The sequence below is a fragment of the Cardiocondyla obscurior genome, linkage group LG01 (genome assembly GCF_019399895.1).
Source record: "Cardiocondyla obscurior isolate alpha-2009 linkage group LG01, Cobs3.1, whole genome shotgun sequence".
NCBI classification, from domain to species: Eukaryota; Metazoa; Arthropoda; class Insecta; order Hymenoptera; family Formicidae; genus Cardiocondyla; species Cardiocondyla obscurior.
In genome coordinates this window covers 11,183,778-11,190,083 of record NC_091864.1, presented here as the reverse complement: position 1 = coordinate 11,190,083, position 6,306 = coordinate 11,183,778, and positions in this window count along the sequence as shown.

The window sequence follows — 6,306 nt, the reverse complement described above, 5'->3', positions numbered from 1 at the left end:
ATGCGTCTATACGTGACGATTCTCATTTTCGTTTTCAGGAATTAGCATGCGTGAAATGCGATCGCGGTTTGAGAGCGGTCAGGGCGACTCCGTGAGCGACCGCCGCTAAATACATTCGTCCGACAATCGTTTCTTTTTTACGGTAAATGTCTCTATTAATTCTCTAGCTAAAATTTTATAAAGGTCTTTATAAAAATAATATACGTAGCTACCTATAAGAATTAAATAGGATATTTAAATCCTTGACTGTTCGAGAACATTAATTAAATAATTCAAAGCTTTTTATTAAACTTCTGGTGTATCTTTAAGAGATAAGATTATTCATTTTTGTGAACGGCTCGGAAAAATTACAAATGTCTCGATGTTTTAAAAAATATCTCACGGCGAAGTCGAACAGCTTTCTCTCAGGTTCGTGATGAATATCGGATTGTCGCTCAATTATCGTTCGTGCCGAAGGAGTCTTGAAAGAATCGCGAACACCGCCGCCGGGATTCGATATATCCCGGAAACACGCAGATTCCGTTCGCGCGATAAGAGGGCAAACGTTAACGCGATATCTCGCCGGAGCGTTAGAAATCGCAATTTTCATAGGCCGCCGCTGAGAATGGGGGAGACTCGGTTGGCAACCAATTAGCTGACTTTCACATGGGGCTGCATACGAATGCAGCGAATTCTCGCGCTAGTAGGAGGAGCGACGTCGCTGATACGCGTCCGATGTACTTAGAACACCGGCACGACGCCATTTACACGAGGCACGTAATTAGCCGCGCTCTCTTTGCCCGCACGAAATTACTTACAATGTAGCTACCGCGTAGAACTATCGGATGGATGATCAAGTGCCGGCATTTAGCGCGGTAACAATCCTTTTCCCTGCATTAAGCGGGCTCATTTCTTCGCGGAGGATGTGGCTAATAATAGCCCGCCGTTAAGAGAGGAGACCTTCCGCCTGACAAACGACTTAAATATCATTCCAGAAGATTTTTTTTTTTCCTTTTTTTTTGCGACAACGCGGCCACGACACGTCGCCCTCGGAATTACTTCGCATTATACGATAATTAGGGTAACGTACATTGTCAAGTGCCATTGCGACGTGTTTTAATGAAAGCTCGTTCTCTACCGTGATTTAGGGCTACGCAAATATGTGAAAACACGAGGCCATGCCTGATATATCGTTGTAACCATTTATCTGTACGAAGCCTATGAAACATGTGTTTAAAACGAACATTCGATGAACGTAGTTTCGTATGTAATAAGTTCATTGTACACCGCATGTATACCTTCATACAGATTGTAATTGATCGAAGCTGAATAAAACATAGAACCTATTTTATATCTTTTGATTACCTGTCCCCCTTTAAAGTTTGTTGCAGGGTGGATAGACATAAGTCATAAAACAATCGAATGCAGCTTATTATTAAATGCAAAAATAAAATTTACAAGCAGGCTGAAAGATTGTTATACTTTTTAACAACATTATCGTGCTGTTTTAGCGTTCCTGCGTTATTATCTTATGTTTTAAATTTATTTTTAAATTTCTATCTAGCTAAATTTATTTAATTAATCAAACTCAACACAAAACTGCGCTTTCCATATACATAATTTTTGGTTCATTGCAAGTGTATCTGAAATCTTATTTTCCAAAATTAATTCTCATCTCGCCTCGAGATGTCCACCTACGTTACATCTCTATCGAAACATATTCTAGCGTCGACTCGCTCCGGCGAGGCGTCGTGATGGTAAATTTCAGTTTTCTCAGTGATCTAACAAAGACGAAGTTCGCCAAGTGCTCCGATGGTCGAGGGTCCCTTTACTCGCGTATATGCGCGAAATCAACGCGAGTGTTATCGCGACGGTCCCGACAGGTAACGAGGACCCCGGCGAAAAAAAAAAAGAAAAAAGAAAGAAACGCGAGAAAGACCAAAAGGGAGAGAGTTTCTCACGTGGCCAGGTACGCAACGATCGGTGATAGCGTAGCCGTCGTCTACGGTCGACCAATCGGTCGTACTATCGCCCCACTGGATGCAACTCCGCCTACGAGTCCACTCCCATCTGTAGTCGCTGCCAGCCACGAACGTACGCCAAGGCGACGAGGTTCGCAACACAAGCAGCCAGCGTACCCAACGTGCCCCTGGCAAAATCAATAGACCAATGGCTACTGGAACGCGTGCGTAATTACCGCTCGTGACGGACATTGCCTCTCATGCCGCCACCGGTCCTACGTCTATATGGTAGGGAAAGGTCGCGCACCCTCTCCTCGATTTCACCCCTTCGCCCCGCCCGTGCTTCCCCCCCTTGGCCCTTGGCCGGTATCGCTTCGCCCATGCAACGACCGGCGAGGCTTCGGACGCGGATACGTGCGAGCAGCAATTTAGCCGAATCATTCCTGTCGCATGATTTATCACCGTCAGGCGTGCGGCGGTGATAATGGTAGCCTCGTGATAGTGCTTATGACGGCGGTGGCACCCATACGACGATACCCTCGTCGACGACCCCGAATAAGTGGCGGTGTAAAGTGCCCGCGATATATCTTCTAGGCTCGATGCGTGAGTGACTTCGCGATGTTCTCCGTCGCAGGTAATCGCGATGATCTTATTTCCTCTCTCTCTTTTTTTTTTTTTTTTTTTTTTTTACATATCGCGTCTCTCGCGCCGACACACACGCGCGTTACTTTCATTAGTGACTGAGTTTTTACGAGTCCGGTGGTCGATAATGCAAAGACGTCCCTTTCGAATCCCCTTTTGCGCCTACATGCGAGGTTTCCACGGAACCTAGATAATACCGTTGTAAAATTTTCTGTGAGCTGTTCAAGTCAATGTTAAAATAAACAGGAGACAAGTAAACTTTTGTAAGCGTAAGATAACCCTTTAAAATTTGCCCACCCTTATTTTTTTTCTTTTTTTTTTCTTTAATACGTAATACTTGAATAAGACCTGTGCCAGCGTGATGAAAATTAATTAAGGATATATTAAAAATTGATTATTACTGATAACTAAAAAAAATCTTTCTGATTCTGGAATATCAACATAAAACTTTATTATTTGGCATGCCAATTTTTAATTCCAAATCGTAATAAAAAAAATTTTGATTTTTTAACCATATTTTTTTTTAGATAATAATAATTTTATTTTTTCCTCCAAAAAAAATATATATATAATTTTGACCACGCATTAAGTTTTTTATTTCAGCTAGCGAATTCATCGTCGCTTGATTTTTCCATTTCGCACTAGCTCGCGAATAAAGAAGCTAATACATTGATGTAGTAATTAATGCCTGTTTTCACCAGATGCCTGACTCGTTATTTTTTCGCACGACACGCAGCCACGCATACTCAGGTCGCACGAATGGCAATAATAGTCACGAATGTTTTGCGACTTTTGCAACAATGTGGCGCATGTTGCGTTAATTCGCGGTGAGTAATCGCGCGGCTTGTAATTTGTTGGGAACTCGCGGACTTCGATGATTTTATACTTTTCTTTCCTTTGTTCGCCGTTCAAACGTAACGATTAAGCGATGCTGCAAAAATGTCTAACGTAATGCAAAAACAGAAGTGCAATATTGCCAGTTGTTGCGAATTAACGTGAATCGCTCATTCGCAAGTTTACCGGCGGGAGAGACACTTTCGTCTCCCGTTCGGATATCACTTTATTACTCCCAATCTGTAAAAATTAGTGAAACAAAAATCAATTTATTCAGCTGCTGGGACCACTTTCATTAATCAATGAGCGTTATTAGTAACGTTATTAATCCACACAATTTACGAGTCTCAAACAGGCGGATGATTTGTAAAGACGTAACACTTTTGATAACCAGGTTCTCGACGAGTAAATATTTGACAGTATTTATCGAGACATATATTGTTTTAATTGACCTAAATGAAACATAACTGCTATTGGAGAAGCATCCTACCAACTTTTATACGAATAAGTGCTGCAAATTATTTCGCGGCACGATATTACGTTATAAAATATATAATTTGTTAAATCTTTTTTTACATAAACAAAATTTTTTTTAATTAACTTTTATTTGTTTGACCAATCTCAGATACGATTAATTCATTATCATAATATTAATACAAACTTATAAAATTAATTGTCTGCATATTAAAAAAAAAAAGAAACAGAAAATTTTTGGAATTAAAATGTTAAAAAAAAGAAGAAAAAAAGGGGAGAGGTAATTATGTAAAGCGTATAAAACGGGTTATTATAAACCCCTTGATAGTGCTAGAATTAAGTGACAAGCGGGTGGTATTCGAGTTCCATAGAAAAACACACGTCTCGTTATTAGAAACTATTATTAAATATATTGCTATATTCAAAGAGCGATGGAGTTTATGCAACGGTCGCGCTGTTTTAAATTACTATTATCATCTGTCTCTTGCCATCAACAATTATTTGCATTAACCGCTGAGTGTCATTACTGACACAACTATCTCTGGTGTACTTCGCAGATATACTCGTATATACGTTAAGTAGCTATAGCGTATGAATTATAGGTATATGACTATATTATTCAAACGTGTCTCTTTGAAATCGATCGGTACGCCCGAGTAATTTTTCTTAAAGAATTGATACATCAATACATGTGTCAACGATACGCAAATGAGCGACAATTATGAGATCGTACGTTTTTGTTCTTGTACGTTTTACGTACAAGACGTCCTAAAACTGGCAATTATAATTTTAGTGGAATATTTCTACGTAAAAAAAAAAAAAAAAAAATATCGAGCCTGAAATATTTTTCAATTAAAAAGCACTTTATTCCGGTGATTATGAATCGCCTAGTAGTAAAGTGCCGAGGATGTTTTTACGTTCTTACCCGTTGAAAACAATTCCTTTTTCGTTAAACACTTTGTAAATTGTGACTAAAATAAAATAATTTCTACCCCTACAAGTTTAGTGTCGCAACTGGCGATTCGCGAAATCGTACTCTATTAACGATAACCAACGATTTATCTTCGGGCCAATTTAGGCAGACTTTCCTCGTAAAACTCTTTATCGCGTCAGACCAATCGGTTATCCCCGGAGGGTGCTCTTCGGCCGACATTGACGCCGAAATTGCATGGGGCAGTCTTAGCAACGATCGACGACAAGGATCGCAACGACCATATCACACCGGTTACAGAGAAGAGCGGAAGGCTGCTCTTTAAAAGCGTGGGTGACGGTAGCAAACACAGTAGATCGGTGGGCGGCTACCAGATCGCCCAATTGGTCGATCGACTTGGTAATGGTCGGTGGGCGTCAGGTAAGCTCAGATGCGCGGCCAACAGTGCGCACTTGGTTACCTTTATCAGCTCTTTCTCTCTCTCTCTCTCGCTCTCTCTTTCTCGCAGCATGCATCCCCACGATATGCATTCCCCACCTAGTTCGGATATTGCATCGACTAGGTCTCAGGTGTTCCCTATGCCCGGCGTTCGGTGCTTTCCACCCCGCGTCCACCCCTCGCGATCGTACTCTCGGTCTAATCCGCGTTTTTCGCGTTCTCAACCGCAACAACTTTCCTCCGCGTTCATCTCCCTCGTCCGGGTTGCCGCCACCTCCGCCGCGATGCGGCGCCTTAAATCTTGATCTCTTCTTCTCGGCAGGTAGAAGCAGAAGAGCGAAGTTCTTTGCGGAGTATAAGGTGGGGGTAAGGCTAGTCTGGGCGCGCTTCGAGCGGAGCGCGAGGTGGTGGGCAATCTGCTCGAATACGGCGGAGAGCGAGCAGGTTGGCTTGCCCCGCGTAACGCACTCGCGTCTGGCCGTTCAAAGGTAGTGCGAAAGAAGGGTGACCCGAGGAGGGCATTACACCGTCAGACAGAGAAGACGCGTCGCGCCTCAGAGGCCGACGAGGACTTTTTTAAGAGGACAGATCGAGAAACGGCAGCGTGTTATAGAGTTTTGTTTTTGTTTCTCGCGCCGAAACACGAGGGAGGCACTTTGGTGATTTGATCGCGTGACAAGAGAAGAGGCGCGCCGTGGGGTACGGCGTAACTCCCGAAGAGAGACGAAAACGGAAAGAAATAAGAGAACGATCGTGCGATCCTGGAAGAAGTTCATCTCCCTTTCGTGCAAGCCTTTTATATCGAGGGATCGAATGTGCGAGAAGACGAATCTGGTGATCCGTGCGTCGAAGGCAAAAGGTACCGACGGTGAGAAGCGACGTGAGGGGCATCAGGGAGGAATCGACCGCGTATATGGAACGAGGCAAGTCACGTCACATTAAATCTTGATCTCACCTCGGCAGGGCCCCCCCGGGGCCGCGGGAGGGAAGGGAAAGTCTGGGCGCGCTTCGAAACCCCGAGCGGAAGGCAATCCGCTCGAATCCGGC